Source organism: Ambystoma mexicanum, chromosome 5p (assembly GCF_040938575.1).
Source record: "Ambystoma mexicanum isolate Mex_15411 chromosome 5p, UKY_AmexF1_1, whole genome shotgun sequence".
Lineage (NCBI taxonomy): Eukaryota > Metazoa > Chordata > Amphibia > Caudata > Ambystomatidae > Ambystoma > Ambystoma mexicanum.
Window position 1 is genome coordinate 1,062,015,097 of NC_090930.1, and position 18,006 is coordinate 1,062,033,102.

Below are 18,006 nucleotides of genomic sequence, written 5' to 3' on the forward strand. Positions count from 1 at the left end.
TGCCATTCCCTATTCTATGGGTCACTATTGTTTGTTCTTAAAGTGTTTAGCCTGGAGGACCAGGGATTCATACCAGGCACCCCTTTGTTTATAAATATGTCGGTGTCAGGGGCAAGGTAAGACAGGAGGCTAGTTCTAGGTTGTGTGGAAGGATTTTAAGATGATGTTGCAGGGTTAAATGTGTCCCATATGAAAAGCCTTGTTTCCTTAATGATTTGCTTCAGAGATCTGCTGTTTTCTCTTCACAAGATGTAGGATTGGGATTTAGCTCAGGCCAAGATGGGGGATTCTCTCAAGTAAGCTAAGAAGCAGTACAAGAACTTCCAGAACAATTGCAGTACTGTAATATATTTATATATGCATATATTTATGAACGTTTAAAGGCAACTTAAGTTTTGGACTTGTTTACTGAGGGTAGCAAAACCTTGGTCAATTTCAGTGGTTGCCATTCAGTGCGCTAGTACCAAAGTGCAACAGCTTTCTTCTGCAGAGATGATTGTGCTAGAGCTCCAACAAAGGAGCTTACAGTTTTCGGTCGGGAACGGCAGGAATCTACATTGCCGAGAGCCATGCAACACAGCTGTCTGTGCCAAGCACTGCGCGAGCAGGCATGCGCCTTTTATCCTGAGATCTTTTAAGACTCAGTTCAAGAGTCAGTTTGTTCCTTTTGACATGGGCACGCAACCAGCGATAGTCAGGGGATACTTTTAAAAAGATTATACATCACCTTGAAGTTGCTGATTTCGGAAACCACGCTGGAAGCCTTTCGCTTTCATGTATTTCAGAGAAGTAGTTCGAGGAAGGACAAATCCTTTTCAGTGCAATGCCGGCCATTTTGAAAATACATCTGGGAGTTGTAGCTTTTAGGTTGCGCACCTTTAGGCAGAGACACTAAAAGATTTAAGATTTAAAGTTCACTAACAAGTTACTCGAAAGACATTAAAGCTTAAGAAGTAAATATTTGTAAGACAGTTATTTTTAACCTAGGGAACAAGATGAATTAAAAAACATTTCAAGAATGCTACAGAAGAGACAATGCTCAAGAAATGTTGTTTTTTTAATAATTTGGAGAAAAGCATTTCCTCGAAACTCTTAAATTAGCCTTAAGTGATATTCCAGGAGAAAAGTCACCTAAGAAAGGGGCTTAAGGTTAGCAGTGAGCAATCAAGAATAATTTTCTGAGCCAGCAAGCATCACCTTCTTCAACAGAAGAGAGGTTACAGATCACTTACCTCTTGGCCTGGGGCAGAGGTCATACAGGTAATAGAAGTCTAGGGGTGACATAATGAATTCTAGTACACTGAATGTGAAGTGACACTAATGTTTAATTTGTATACAGGGTGCAGAGTGAAGAAGTCAGAAGAGCTCCTGTGTTGTTTGTATTTTCTTCCAATTCCCCTTTTCCATCCTGACTAGACTGACCCTCATTGTGAATATGTTCGGTGAGGCACAGGAAGGAAATCAGAAGGGAACTGTGGGGTACAGCAGCTCTCATGATGGGCAAGTTCCAGATCATGACAGTATGAAAGGCCCAAGGTGAATTATACATATGAGCTGTTATTGACCCCAAACGTCTCTCTCTTGCTGGTTTGGGAGAGGTTCTCCTAGAATTGCAGCAAGAGTTGAGAGCAGTCAGGAGCGAGAACCAGTCATTAAGGTTGAAGGTAGATAGTTTGGGTGAAAAGGTCAATACTCTGCAGTCTCACGGAAATCCTTCATCTGAAGATATGCTTCAGGAGAGGAACCACCAGTTCTAACTTTGGAAGAGGGTTCCAGTAGGGATGTGGCGGTTAAAGGTAGGGGTTGTCATGTTCCAATTCTGCTGGCCGCTCCTAAATGCTCTGGAGGAGATCCAAAGAATGTACAGTTTTCGTGACTCAATGTGACTTGCACTTTTTGTGTAAACCTGAGGTGTTTAACTCTGAGGCCTCTTGTAACGCTTACCTCAGAAACTCTGCGGGAGCACTTTTCTGGAATTCTGTTTGGGCGCTATTCTCAGGGTGCGTAGTTAATCTATGCAGTCTGGTGATCTACAAACAAGAACATTCAGTAATCCTTAGTCTACTAGTCTAATGCACCCGTTCAAGAATTATCTCTCATACCCATCGGGAGGCGTTACCTGTAGTTTGTTTTTTGGGAGCTCTCCATCCTGCTTCTGCGCAGGGGCGCTAGTTCTGAAGAAGGGAAAATGAAATGCGATTTTCTGAGGGAAGGAAGGATGGCGGGAGTGTGTGACTAGTAAATAATGGGAATGCTAGGAATTGATAAGGAATTGGATACTATTGATAAGCTGTTCCTCTATATTGACGTGAATGAACACCTAGTCACATCTAATCCAACTATGAGAAGCAACTCAATCTGCGTGTGAGCAATTGGACAGAAAATTGATTAACTGCAGAGACAGGTAATATTTCTTTGTCACTTTTAACGTGTGGTGTATGCTAGCTTGTGAAGAACACTTTCCACAACCAACGAAATAGCTCTAGTAATTTAGCTGACTGGAAGCAACTGTAACTTTTCCCCAGAATTGACAACTAATAACCTTGTCACCAAAATCGTAGCCCTACCTAGCATGCGTGGAAGGGCGGACTGACAGGAGAACAGCTTATTACTGTAGTTACAAACATGAAAACTCCGCTGACTGAAAAGACACGCTAAAAACAAGGGCGCTACAACATAACAGCCAATACTTGCGGTAACTGTCGCTTGACGAAAACAACACAGCTTCGAACTGCTGAAGGAGATTTGCGAATGTTCCGCTGACAGGAATGAGCGCGGTAATTGTTTGAGGTAACTGTGAAGGCACTTACTAAAATCTAACGCCAGGGAAATACTGTGGAAGTGATAGAAAATGTACTCTAACTACAGAGGGAAAACTATGGAACTATGACAGGAGATGATATGAATGGGCTGAGGTAAACTGTGACGAGAACGGAGCCGCGGTAAGCGTACACTGCGAAGCAGACAACGTGAAGCGCGGAGCAGGTGAGAGAAGGGACTTATATATGCAGTGAGTGTGAAGCACTAGACCGTGACGGTCACTTTCCATAGAACCCCTTAAGCCGCCATCTTAGGTGATGAGGAAGTGTCTTTCCCCCATAGCCCAAACATGGTTCTTTCCGTGTTACGGACCAAGCATGATAAGCCATGGTCCACGAATTCTTAGAGGCTAATCTAGGGGCATGACCCAAGCTCATGACAGTATTCCCCCCCAAAACCCCTCCTAAATCAGCATTCCCCTTGGTGGGCTTGCACGGGTTATTTCTATGAAAGGCTCTCAACAATCTAGGCGCATGTATATTCTCTTGGGGTTCCCATGTTCTATCCTGAGGACCATACCCCTTCCAGTCCACCAAATAGAACAACTTCTTGCGCACCACCTTGGAATCCAGAATAGCCTTGACTTCATACTCTGGCTGATCAGTCTCAACTTCCACTGGGGGTGGAACTTCAGGAATTCTGGTATTCGGGCTGACTGGCTTCAACAGGGAAACATGAAACACTGGATGGATTTTCAAATTTTTTGGAAGAGTCAACTTCAAGGCCACAGGATTAATCACTTTTTCGATTGGAAATGGTCCCAGAAATCTTGGAAGGAATTTTCGTGACCCCTTCAATGTTAAGTTTTTGATAGACAGCCACACTAAATCTCCAACCTTGTAATCGGGAGGGTTTTTTCTTTTGAGATCAGCAAATTTCTTCTGGGCCTCTTTGGCAGCTAACAAATGCTCTTGTGCCTTGACCAATGCGGTGGCAATTTTTTCATGCAGGGTTTTCACAGCTGGCATTTCTAAGGATTCAGGAGGATCATAGGCAGATGTCCGAGGGTGCCGACCATATAAGGTAAAAAATGGACTTAAACCTGTAGAGGCGTGCAAAGAGTTGTTGTAAGCGTATTCAGCTACCCACAAGATATTATACCAGGTGTCTTCAGACTGATGCAACATACATCGGAGGTATTGTTCCAAGGTTTGATTAGTTCTCTCGGTTTGACCGTCCGTTTGGGGATGATGACTGGTGGACAAGCGAATCTCCACCTTGGCCAGTTCGCAGCATTTTTTCCAGAATTTATAAACAAACTGGCTTCCTCGATCAGACACTATTATTGATGGAAAACCATGGAGTTTTACTACATTCTCCAAGAAGGTTTTAGCCAGAGCCGATGCTGTAGGTAACCCTTTCAAGGCTACAAAATGCGCCATTTTTGAAAAAAGGTCTACCACCACCAAAATGGTATCAAATCCCTCGCACATGGGTAGATCTGTGATAAAGTCCATAGAGAGAGTATGCCAGGGAGCAGGTGGCACACTCAGCGGTTGAAGAAGACCAGCAGGTTTACTCTTTTGATTCTTGTTTTGAGCACAATTTCCGCAAGTGTTCAAGAATTGAACTACATCTTTTCGCCATGTAGGCCACCAATAAGATCTTTTCACTTTCTCCAGGGTTTTGGCAATTCCAGGATGACCCTCCAGCAAGGCTCCATGATAGTTGGAAATTACTTGAACTTGCAACCTGTGCGTGGGCAAATACAGGCGATTCCGATAGAATGGCAAACCATCCAGAACACTAAAATTTTCACCCTTTGCCTCCCATTTCTGCAGTTCGTCAGTGTTCATGCTGATTTTGATTCCCTCTCTCAGTTTCTCCCAAGACGAATCTGTAGTACCCACAACTCCAAGCACCTTTTCCCCAGGAATAATTTCCACAGGAGTGGGAGGCACATAAGCTTCTTCACCTTTTCCAATACGAGATAGGGCATCCGCCTTTCCATTTCGTACCCCCGGCCTAAATGTGATGACGAAGTCGTATTCGGCAAAGAAGAGGGCCCAACGTAGTTGACGGGAGGATTGTGCCTTAGCCGAACGGAGGTACTGCAGGTTGCGCTGGTCCGTAAAAATGGTAACGGTGTGTCTTGCCCCAAGGAGGTGATGTCTCCATTCTTAAGGGCACACTTGATGGCCAACAATTCCTTATCCGTAATTGTATAATTGAGCTCTGTAGAGGAGAATTTTTTAGACCAAAAGGCCACAGGATGCAATTCGTGGGAGTCTGGATTTCGCTGTGATAACACTGCTCCCATGGCCACATTTGAAGCATCTGTTTCCACCACAAATGGAAGGTCCGGCCGTGGATGCTGGAGGACAGGGGCTGCGGTAAATCTTTCTTTTAATTTTTTAAAAGCCTCATCTGCCTCTGTAGTCCAATTAAATTTTGTGTTCTTCTTGAGTAAAGATGTGATGGGATGAACCAATTGTGAGAAATCGGACACAAACCGTCGATAAAAATTTGCAAACCCTAGAAAACTTTGAATTCCCTTAACTGACATGGGTGCAGGCCAGGTGAGAATTGCATCAACCTTTCGGTTGTCCATCTTGACTCCTAGCGCCGACAATATGAACCCCAAGAACTCAACTTCTGGAACGTGGAAGTGACATTTTTCCAGTTTAACATATAGAGAGTTTTCCTTGAGTCGTTGGAGAAACAGCAGTCACATGCTTGACATGTTCAAGAGGTTCATCAGAAAAAATTAGAATGTCGTCCACATAAACCACCACAAAAATATCCAACATATCTATGAAAATGTCATTCATAAAGGATTGAAAAGCTGCTGGAGCGTTGCACAGCCCAAAAGGCATCACCATGTATTCAAAAAGCCCGTATCTGGTTCGAAATGCAGTTTTCCACTCATCTCCCTCCTTTATGCGAATTAGATGATATGCCCCTCGGAGGTCTAGCTTGGTGAAGATCTGCGCCTGTTTTACTTGGTCCAACAATGTAGAAATGAGTGGAAGAGGGTAGCGATTCTTTACAGTGATTTGATTTAGAGCTCGGTAGTCTATACACGTTCTCAATTCTCCTTCTTTTTTGGGGACAAAAAATAGGGGCGATGCTGCCGGGGACTTAGATGGTCTGATGAATCCATTAGCCAGATATTGATCCAAATAGGTTTTTAAATGGACATTTTCCTTTTCTGTCAAAGCATAAATTCGACTGCACGGAAGCTGAGATCCAGGAATTAAATCAATTTGACAGTCGTAAGGTCTGTGAGGGGGCAATACTTCGGCTTGTTTTTCTTCTTGGAATACATCTTGAAATTTCCGGTATTCATGGGGCAAGGAGCCTATAAGACCTAAGGTAACTTCTGTGGATCCCTCCTGTGGCATCATCTTCACTGAACCTTCCATGGAATGGCAAGAGTTTTGGCAGTCAAGAGCAAAGGTCAAGGTTCGTGTTCGCCAATTGATCAATGGGTTATGCTTTTCTAACCACGGCATTCCCAAGATAATCTGGAACTGGGGAGCTCGAATCAGGTCAAAAGAGATCCTCTCTCTGTGTTCCTCCTGGCAGAGCATAAATAGATTGTTAATGCATTGTGTAACCGGCCCTGACACTAAGGGAGTGCCGTCGACCCCGGATACATTTTCTGCCTTTAACTTATCCGTTAAGGGAAATCCCAATTTGCTAGCCAGGTGAAGATCCATATAATTGCCCACAGCTCCACAGTCAATATATGCAGTCAACTCATGTCTGATTGTGGGAAACTCATGACTGAATAGGATGATTGGAAACACAAAGTGGGAGGTCATTGCAACCTTATTCACGCTCGACAAGCTGACCTCTAAACTTGCCGGGCACTGGAGTTTTCCGAATTCTGGTCCTTCTGATCTTCCCCCACACCTCCCAAAGGTTTTCGTGCCGGTTTTACTGGGCAGTCCTTTAAAAAGTGACCAGCCTTACCACAATATAGACATAGCTTCTGTTGACGTCTTCTCTCTCTCTCCGTCTGGGAAATTGGGCCTCGAATTCCCCCCAACTGCATGGGTTCGGAGTGAGTTTCTGGGCCATATCTTGCAATTGATTCTCTAGGGCGAACCACATACGCTCGACTGTCTAGGCGAGTGCGATCAGTTCTACGATCTTGTAGCCTGTGGTCTAACTGAATAGTCAGATCAATGAAGTCATTGACATCCTCCGGAGGGTTCACCACTTGTGCCAAAATGTCCTTTAATTCACTGCGCAGACCTCGATAAAATAAAGTCGTTCTTTTTTCCGTAGGCCAATTGGTTTCTGCCACTAACCTATTAAATGTGGCCACATAGGCCAGCAATTCTTGATTGCCTTTCTTCAATGACAACAACTCACCATCCAATGCATGCCCTTGAGTGTGTCGAGCAAAAAGTCTTTCCAATTCTTTCTGAAAATCCTGGAAGTTTTGCAACACCGGATCATCCCTATTCACCAGGGGTATGGACCAGTCGGCCGCATAGCCGCCCAAATAAGATAAAACGAAGGCCACCTTTGATTGGTCTGTGGGGAACACGGCCGGTCTGCACAAAAAATGTAGTCTGCATTGATTTAAGAACACAGCAAATTTCTTTGGATCTCCGGTGAAGCGCTCAGGAGGAGCTAACGGAACATTTCCAGGAATGACCACTTGGACTGGAGCCTGGGGCACCGTAGATGCAGAAGCCTGGGAATTATTTAATGGTAGCGGTACCTGACCTGCTTGAGTCTGTAATAGCTGACGAGCCAATTCTTCTGTTCGATCCTTATTCACCACCAGCTCTCTTCTCAGGGCATTGGTTTCTGACCGAGCTGCGTGGACTTCAGCTCGTAGTTCCCTCAGAAGTTGAGTTAACTGATCCATTTCTGTATTTTCCATGAATGCTCAGGCAGAGTATAATTTCAGAACGGCTTCGCGTTCTGTAACGCCTACCTCAGAAACTCTGCGGGAGCACTTCTCTGGAATTCTGTTTGGGCGCTATTCTCAGGGTGTGTAGTTAATCTATGCAGTCTGGTGATCTACAAACAAGAACATTCAGTAATCCTTAGTCTACTAGTCTAATGCACCCGTTCAAGAATTATCTCTCATACCCATCGGGAGGCGTTACCTGTAGTTTGTTTTTTGGGAGCTCTCCATCCTGCTTCTGCGCAGGGGCGCTAGTTCTGAAGAAGGGAAAATGAAATGCGATTTTCTGAGGGAAGGAAGGATGGCGGGAGTGTGTGACCAGTAAATAATGGGAATGCTAGGAATTGATAAGGAATTGGATACTATTGATAAGCTGTTCCTCTATATTGACGTGAATGAACACCTAGTCACATCTAATCCAACTATGAGAAGCAACTCAATCTGCGTGTGAGCAATTGGACAGAAAATTGATTAACTGCAGAGACAGGTAATATTTCTTTGTCACTTTTAACGTGTGGTGTATGCTAGCTTGTGAAGATCACTTTCCACAACCAACGAAATAGCTCTAGTAATTTAGCTGACTGGAAGCAACTGTAACTTTTCCCCAGAATTGACAACTAATAACCTTGTCACCAAAATCGTAGCCCTACCTAGCATGCGTGGAAGGGCGGACTGACAGGAGAACAGCTTATTACTGTAGTTACAAACATGAAAACTCCGCTGACTGAAAAGACACGCTAAAAACAAGGGCGCTACAACATAACAGCCAATACTTGCGGTAACTTTCGCTTGACGAAAACAACACAGCTTCGAACTGCTGAAGGAGATTTGCGAATGTTCCGCTGACAGGAATGAGCGCGGTAATTGTATGAGGTAACTGTGAAGGCACTTACTAAAATCTAACGCCAGGGAAATACTGTGGAAGTGACAGAAAATGTACTCTAACTACAGAGGGAAAACTATGGAACTATGACAGGAGATGATATGAATGGGCTGAGGTAAACTGTGACGAGAACAGAGCCGCGGTAAGCGTACACTGCGAAGCAGACGATGCGAAGCGCGGAGCCGGTGAGAGAAGGGACTTATATATGCAGTGAGTGTGAAGCACTAGACCGTGACGGTCACTTTCCATAGAACCCCTTAAGCCGCCATCTTAGGTGATGAGGAAGTGTCTTTCCCCCATAGCCCAAACATGGTTCTTTCCGTGTTACGGACCAAGCATGATAAGCCATGGTCCACAAATTCTTAGAGGCTAATCTAGGGGCATGACCCAAGCTCATGACACCTCTAAGATGTCATTCATTTTGTCCTATCTTTCGGGGGATGCCGCTGCCTGGTCAGTTCTTTAAGTCAGTCAAAAGAGTCCTTTTCTGGAAGATTTGGGAGGATTCCTGAGAGAATTTGGCAAGATTTTTGACAGGCATAAAGTCTCCTAAGAGGGTAGACTGTGATTTACTTGAATTAAGGCAAGGTAGTAAAGAATTGGTAAATTACATAACACATTTTAAGTCATTGGTTTTGGAGACCAAATGGCCTGAAGACATGAGGGCAACATTATTCTACAGAGGCATCGGGGAAGAATTAAAAGATGCATTGGCAACAGTAGTTGACCGGCCCACTTCTTGTGAGGAATTGATTACTCTAGTAATGCAGTTAGATTTTCAGTTGAATAAACGTAGGGGAGAACAGAGGAGAGGAATACATGACAATCGGCCTAATGTAAGATATGAGAGGTCCGGGGGTGGGCAAGTGAGTAGGAAATGTAGACCTTTAGTAGGAAATAAAGAAGTTTCTTTGAAGCCCATGGGCCCACTAACCAAGGAGGAGTGCGAAAAGAGAGCAAGAGAGGGATTGTGCTTGTATTGTGGAAGGGCTGGACATTTGCTTATGGGCTGTCCTCAAATAGCTCACAGAAAGCCAATGTATGTCTCCAGTACCCATGTAGTGATGAATTCCATGCAGTCGGCCGTTTCCCACCTCATTGTAAATGTATCCTTATTTCTTGCAGCAAAGATGAAGAGAAGGGGGCCAGCAATGTTGGATTCTGGGGCCACTGGGAATTGTATGGATTAGGGTTTAGCAAAATCTCTGAGAATTCCGATAGTCCAAAAATCCAATCCAGAATTAGTGCGAGCAGTAGATGGGTTGCAACTCTCCTCTGGACCAATTACCCATGAGACTGTTCCTTTGTGGATGATGGTAGAAGAAGGTCATGGTGAAGAGTTGTTTTAGGAACTGATCAATGCCCCTCAATTGTTGTTGATTATGGGGATGCCTAGGCTTACTTTACATAACCCTCTGGTTGACTGGTAGAAAAGAAAAGTGAGTTTTAACTCAAGTTTTTGTATCGAGGATTGTGTACTCGATAAAGTTGCAATCCTACCTGAAAAGGTTTTGGGCAACAGTAGTGAGGCGTATTGGTTAGCTGAAGGAGGGAGCCCCACTACAACCATTGGAGCAATTGTTGGACAATTACATAAGTGTTATGAGGAGTTCTGGAATGTGTCTGATGAAAAGGAGGCTGGTGAGTTGCCACCTCATCGGTCTTATGATTGTAAGATCGCTTTGCAGGTTGGTACTCCCGTTCTCTGTAGTACAATATACGCCCTTAATGAGAAGGAAAATCAACATGTGAAGTCTTGTTTGGAAGAGAATTTAGCGAAAGGTTTCATTACACCATCTCAATCCCCAGCTGCATCCCCATTCTTTTTAGTACCTAAGAAGGATAAGATGTGAAGAATTTGCATTGACTACTGTGCTCTTAATCGCATTACCATTAAGACAGGTATCCTCTTGCCCTCATCTCGGTTATGCTTGACCAGATTCAGGGGTCTGCCATCTTCACTAAATTGGATTTGAGGGGTCCTTATCATTTAATCAGAGTTTGTGAGGGGGATGAGTGGAAGACAACGTTCAAGACTAAAATCAGCCCTTTTAAATACCTTGTTCTGTCGGGGTGTGCAATGCACTGGCAGCCTTTCAGTTTTTTATTAATGAGGTTTTACAGGAGTTTTGGACCTATTTGTCATATTCTACATTGATGACATTTTAATTTACTCTTCGATTGAGATTCAGCATCAAGAACGTGAAATTGGTTCTGCAAAAACTTAGGGAGAACAATTTGTTTGCTACGTTGGAAGAATCACAATTTCACACTGACAAGGTGGAATTTTTGGGGTTTGTGATCTCGCATCGGGGGTTGGAGATGGAATCCCGTAAGGTGAACAGTTAGTGACTGGCCATCTTCTAACTCTGTCAAGGAGGTACAAAGCTTTTTTAGGTTTTGGCAATTTTTATCGGTGCTTTATCAAAGATTTTACCCATAGGTTCTCCCCCATTACTAGGTTGCTAAAAAAGGGGGTACCATTTTTGTATTCATCTGATGCTGGGCAGGATTTCCAGGATTTTAAGATTAACTTCAGTTCAGAGCGCATTATACTACATCCTGACCCTGCTTAACCCTTTTTTTGTCGAAGCAGATGCATCTAATGTGGCGCTATGGGTAATCCTTTCTCAGAGGCATAAGGCGACAGGGCAACTGCATTCTGTGGCTTCTTTTTCAAAAAATTGCCTCTAGCAGAAATGATCCATACTATAATGGATCGTGAGTTGTTAGCCATAAAGGCAGCTTTCCATGAATGGAGGCATTACTTTTTGGGGGCTTGGCATACAGTCTCTTTTCTTACAGACCACCGTAACTTACTCTTTTTGAAATCTGCTAAGACCTTAACACATCGGCAACTTCATTGGTCCCTGTTTTTTGCTGAATTAGATTTTCTTATCACTTTTAAACCTGGATGACAGAACTGGAAAGCTGACACCGTCTCAGGTCAGTTCCCTTGGAGCTTAAAGAGTGAAGAAGACAGAATTGCTCCCTTGATTGCATCGGAATGATTTGCAGCGGTGTTAACCTCAGAGAAATGAAGCTCGGCCGCAGAGTAAAGGGCTGTGCTTTGTTGGGTCTCTTGTGCTGTTTTACTGCTGTGGCTCTGGTGTTGGAACTGCCAGAGCCTGATTTACTCATTTACTGTACCTTTCTCGTGTTATCCTTATAACACGTACCGCACGCCCGAGCACATTTGTATTCCCATCGGGATTGGGTGCCTTTATCTTTAAGGCGACCGGAGCTGCAAGCCACGCCCTTCCTGGAAACAGGAAGTAAAAAAGATCCCCAAGCCCTTGCGCGTGAAGCCCGGCCGCGGAGTAAAGGGTGGTGCTTTGTGTGGTCTCTTGTGATGTTTTGCTGCTGTTTGGCTCTGAAGGCTGGTGACATAGGAACTTCCAGTGGAGCCACTTTCAGCCACCCCCTCTGGTGTGGAGTGGCAGAGGCAGACGTGCGCCCCTCATAACAACCTTTTCCTGCCCCAAGAAAGGATCGCCACAAGGCCACAAGAAGGTAATTGATATAAAACCCCCAAAAAAACTGTTTGCTTTTTGGAAAGCACTATATACTTACAGTTCCACAATTACTGAAATATTAAAGCCAAACGAGGTGCAAGGAGTGCGGGGAGCGGGCATCACAGTGCAGCTTTTCAGCCCTACCCGACACTCCTCGGTTACCAATGACCCACCCCCCCGCATAAAACCAAGCTTGACTCTTGTGCACAGATTTTGTGCTAACACATCAGTGATTGAGCGCGTCACACTGAAAACCAAAAGACGCGTCAGCCCTGTTCCACAAAAGTGTTAATCCTTATACTAATCCTGGTATTCCCCCTGGGAGTCTTGTGTCTCACTTGACTAACAAAAATTCTTTCTAAAAATGGGACTTCGTAGTATCCCCACCCTGGAGAGCACACCCGATCAGGCTGGCTCCTATCTGGAACAGACATGGGGCGAAGGGGAGGGCAATGTGGTACCCACATCAACAATTCCAGCCCCATAACAGAATGCTACTATAACGACATGTGCTCTTGTTCACACGCACACACGTCAAGCAGTTGGGGAAGATGAAGCATTCATCTCATTGAGGAAAGGGTGGAAGCGGGGTTTGGAATACACCATAACAAAATAACAAACAAAAAATCCGGAGCAGAATTAAAGACCATTTTCTTAAAAAAGGAATAAAAGTCTAAATGATGCAGAAGATTTTGAAGATAGAGTGTGGCAAACCACAGAACGATTACAAGAGGGAGAAGAAAGGGTCCTATGTTTGCACAAGGATAACAGAGAAAACATCCCCATAGAACCGAATAATCAAGGAGAGGTGAGTCAGATTATAACACAAAATCCAATAGACAGAACCTCTGAAGGCATACAAGACACTCTGTCACAGGCAAGCGAAAGCACATTATCGGCACTAAGCTTTGTGCTAAACTCACTGGTTTCAGTATTCGAACTACTGAAAATGGAAGTGCAAGCACAAGACGGCGTCCTGCTAGAACTAACGAATGAGACGGTAAAAAGCGAATCAGCAATGGTGGGCCTTAGCAATGTGGTGAGCAGCATCCTGATTCCAACCCTCAAGGAGACCCAACTGGAAGGAGTGAAGCAAGGGCTCGACATTGCCCAAATTTACCACTTACTTAAAATAGTAAAAAAGGACAATAATACCACACACAAGCTCATAAAAGAACTTTTGGTGGGTCTACTGCCACCCCTAAACCCTGGACAAACACCCAGCAAAGAGGGTCCAGATGTCAACCCAGCATTTGACGACCCTCCATTATCCTAGTCAATATTGGAAGAATTTCAGAGATTAGCAAATGTGGTTATCGACGACGATGTGGTGATCATAGATAAACCCCCGATGAGCCAGGAAGAAACCAATTTAGGGATTATTCCTAAAGAAGAAACTTGGACACCAGCATCCTGCCAAAACTAAAAAGGAAGAAAAAGAACAAAATGGAAAAAAGGGAGCAGAAACCAGCTAAGAACACCTCCCCCACAGGCCAGAAGAGTACAGAAAAAGACAAAAACCTGAAAAATCAATGTGCAAAGAACACAGGGTTAAACCTGTTTTTGAAAAACCTATCACTGCCAGTGGAAAGCGGGGTTGTCGAAGCTACTCCCCCTGCCATCATCCTACCAGAACCCGTCCAGAGCAAGGATGACATACAAACAGGCCCAGTGAGCCTTCCCCTTAAAAATCTGGGAAAAAGTGTCAGTAAACGGGGAAAACCTTGGGCTCAAAGGGAAACAAGACTAAAAAAACAAGCATTGGCCTACAAACAGATCGATTGGAGCATTCCCCCAAGATTGCGAGCAAGTCAAGCAGAGGACAGGTCAAGCCAGCATCAAAATAGCCCCAATATTCTTGAAAAAAAAATCAGGGTCCAAAACATCATTGCCGAACCCGAAATCCAAAGGGAGGCTCCAGGGATATTGAAGAAACTAGCACCGATCTTCCTAAAACAGACTGGGAAACCTGTGCCCTACTCGGACACAAGCCCTCCCAAACTAATGATACATTAGGAAGAGGAGGCTTCCAAAGAGAAAAGCTCTAGAGACAAGGGCACATGGAATGGTTCAGGAAAATGCAGAGAACTGGAGACCATGAGTGGCAGGAGACATGTGGAGGAACCAGAAGCAATAATCTCCAAAGACTTGCTTGAAACCAAGGAAATAGAAGTGGCCGACCACTCAATCCCAAAGGTTTGGTTAAGGCTGGTTGGCAACAATAAAAACAACTTACTCTGTAGAACAGTGATACTGTCCTACCTCAAAAATATCCCAAATCTGTACTTATTTGCAAGTGAAGACATCGAATATGTGGAATTTCCGCATACGAACGATCATCATTTTGTGGAAACTGGCTTCAAATCGCAAAGGGCTCAGCAAGCAATACTTAACAACAGAAATGAACTAGGCCGGGCAGGCCTTAATGTATTCAAAGCCATGGAAGAAGACCAACCTAGAAGATCCCCAAACATGAGAGGCCCTGTGCAAAGAGAAAGTAATAAGAAAGGGGGTAATGTTGGAGAAACACAAACATCAGAGTCGAGCTCCGATCCAGGTACAAGCACAAATGGAAATCTTTTGTCAAAACTCCCAGAGATCATTTCCGAAATATTTTCAAAACTAGGAGTGGAGGCAAACTATCTTTAGGCAAAGTGGCCTGAAGCTGGTGAGCTGGAACACGCAAGGCCCTAGCTTCTTCAAAAGGAAAAAACCAAAAGAAGATCTTTTGGTGCCAAATGACATTTTAAATTAATAGTGCGCTCAGAAATATTATTTGCTAAAATGATGGCCAATAGTCTAAAACATAGTTTAGACATATTTTGAATTAAAGTTCCTATGTAAACACTTTGAGCAAACGAGGCTCAAAATGTTTACATGGGAGCATCCATTTTGAGATTTCAGGCAGCCTCCTCAGCTCTGCCCTGGCGGCACTAAACAAGCAGCAAAAGCCCCCTACCGGGAGCTTTTGCTTACTGCAGCCAGAGCAGAGCTGAGGAGGCTGCCTTCACTTTCATTTTATGTTTTCAGTGCTCCCCAAGCCCAGGGAAGCACAGAAAACGTAAAATGAAGGCAAAAAGCCAAGGCGCGTCAATTAAAAATACAACGTTGTTGTATTTGTGATTGCCGTGGTTGGAAAACCACGGAAATCATAAATACAACAACGTTGTTATTCTGACTGTGGCGGCTATCGGGTGGAGTCTCCTGGGTGCCCCCAACCCTTAGGGAGTCCCGTAGACTCCAAGCGAAAGCTGCCACATTCAGAATAACAACGTTGTTGTATTTGTAAATACTGCAGCATTTACAAATACAACAACGTTGTATTTCTCACTGCGGCAGCTTTCGCTTGGAGTCTCCTGGACTCCCTCAGGGTTGGGGGAGCCCAGGAGACTCCATGCGAAAGCTGCCGCAGTGAGAAGCACTGCAGTATTTCAAAACACACCCGCGTTATGTTTCCGCCTGCAGCGACTTTCACTTTGGGGCGTTGTATTTATGTTTGCGGTAGTTTCAGGTGGCTCCAAGCTGAAGCTACTCTGTTTACACCATGGTGGATGGCGGATTTACCGCCCCATTCCAAGGTGAGTGGGGCGGTAAATCCCCATTCCCCATTCCCATTTTTGCCCCATAGGGCATAAAGGGAGTGGGGAAGGTGCTAATTACGGCACCGTAAATTACGGTGCTGTAATTAGCACCAAGGCGGGTTAGCGCCTTGCATTTTAACGGCTGCTAAAAGCAGGCGTCAAAATGGTAATCAGGCGTTAAGGGTTAACGGCGCCAACGGCGCCGTTAAACCCTTAACGCCTGGGTTGTAATGAGGGCCAATGTCTTTAATCACAAGGAGTAAGGATGGGAAAATAATGCAGCACAGAAAATAATTTTGTGTAGGTCCAATCAAATGGCAATGTGGTTAATATTTCCCCTGCACGCTCTTCAATCCCCCCGCTATGCAATATAAAGAGATAGAAGGAGAGAGAACAGGTTTCAGGAATGTAGAATTCAGCAAAATAGATCAATCCAAATTTCCCCAGCAAACACAGAGAGAGAAACAGGAATGATTTCAAACTTGGCAAAAATGGTTTGAATTTGGCTTTGAATGAAGGGGTAAAACACTGAAACTGGTTTAATTCACTGAAATTCGATTGTGTAAAAACTATAAGGAGTTGAGATGCGGTTTTGGGTTCATTGGAAAGCTTAGGATGTTAACTTCAAGCTTCAAGCTTGTTAGTTTCTTGCATAAACGGTGAAGAAGTTATGGAGGTTTTTGTGGAGGTCGATTTTTTCAGATAGAGGCAAAATGTGAAACAAGAATGCGCTTTTTAAAATTACAAACAAGGTTTCTTTACACTAGGGATAGACTATGAAGATGCAAACTACACGACAGCACAGCCACCAGCCCAGGATATCTCTGGATGTTTTGCCTGCCGAGGCGCTCGCCTTTCTTCAGATAATATATCAGCGCAAAGATGATTTTAACACTACTAGTACAGAAGATTATAGGGAATGAGATGGAGAGTTCAGGCAAGACAAAAATATTCTAACAATGCAGTTCTGGATAGAATAGAGAATTGGTTTGGATAGGGATGACTATGGACAGTACATATTCTAGTGACAGTCCTATGCTAAGGATACTCACTACATGGGTTTTGAACAGGACCGTCAGGGATTCAGGTCAGTCAAGATTTCTGGACAGGAATTATGTTGGGCACACCGGACTGGACGGGTCATCGATCAGCAAGGCGCTCTGGACACCGCATGGTGGGACTGGACTGGATCTGCTCTGGTTCTGGTTCACAGCTATCTGGTCACAGCACGGCTCTACTGGGTTGGATCTTTGGATTCTGGCAATAATTCTTAGCAGGAAAGCAGCACAGCACAGCCAGGCTGTTCTTTGGATCCCCTTAGAGGTCTGGGGTAAAATCTGGTTTCTGGATTTTTAAAGGCCAAGCTGAGAATGGTTCAGCTTTGGAAATGGGCCTTTCTGCTTTCAAAGTTTCTGGAGTCTGGAGTCTGAAATATGGATTTCTCTTGCAAAGTACTCCGCCAACAATCGGTTAGTGGGTGAATGCGTGTTTGTGAGCCGTCAGCTGTCTCTATTTATGTATTTACTAAAGGGGTGGGTATGCTGACCTATCCTGGCACACCCCCTAGGTAGATGAAAGGCTAGGGTCTTTCATCTCCCTTGATTGGAGAAGAAAACAGAGTGTCATCATGATGAGGTGGTTTATGAGGCAGGAAAAACCTCCCCTTTGTTTTTGCACATGAAATCTACTTTTCATATAATAAACATTTACAATTTTACAAACTTGATAGCAATAGCATATCTAGATCACATATTTTGTAGAGCAAGTATTCATCCCAGCCCCGTCTCTATAGGATCTCGGGTCTGGATTTGACACATTTTCAAACTTTTTGTCCGGGATACAATATCTATCTTGTCCAAACTTGGTACACATGTGCGCATTGCATAGAGGCATACGTGTGTGAAGTTTCATATTTCTGACATCAATGCATTTGCTATAAAACCACCATTTCTACAGTTATGTCCCAGAACATAGCACAGAGTTCTGGCTCCTCTTAAAATATACAGCAAAAATTTAGATTCAGAAGTCCGGGGTTTATATATTTTTAACAATTGTCCACAATAAATTATCAGTCTTATTAGAACTTGTCCATTTGTGAATCAACAAAACTGTCTCTCTCCGCCCCCAAAGGTTTCTTGTAGCTCAAGAGCAATCCCCGCCTTCTTCCTTCTGGCAGAGAGCACTGTTGACACTTTAATCTGCATATCCTTTAAGCCCAGGAAGGTCCTTTGTCTCTTCCCGGAAGCAGCCCAGATCTCCTCCCCTCTTCATCAACACCTGAATGTGATTACCTGGCCTTTTGGTGGGAAGCAGAAGGGAGGTGCCTTTTTGTTGGGG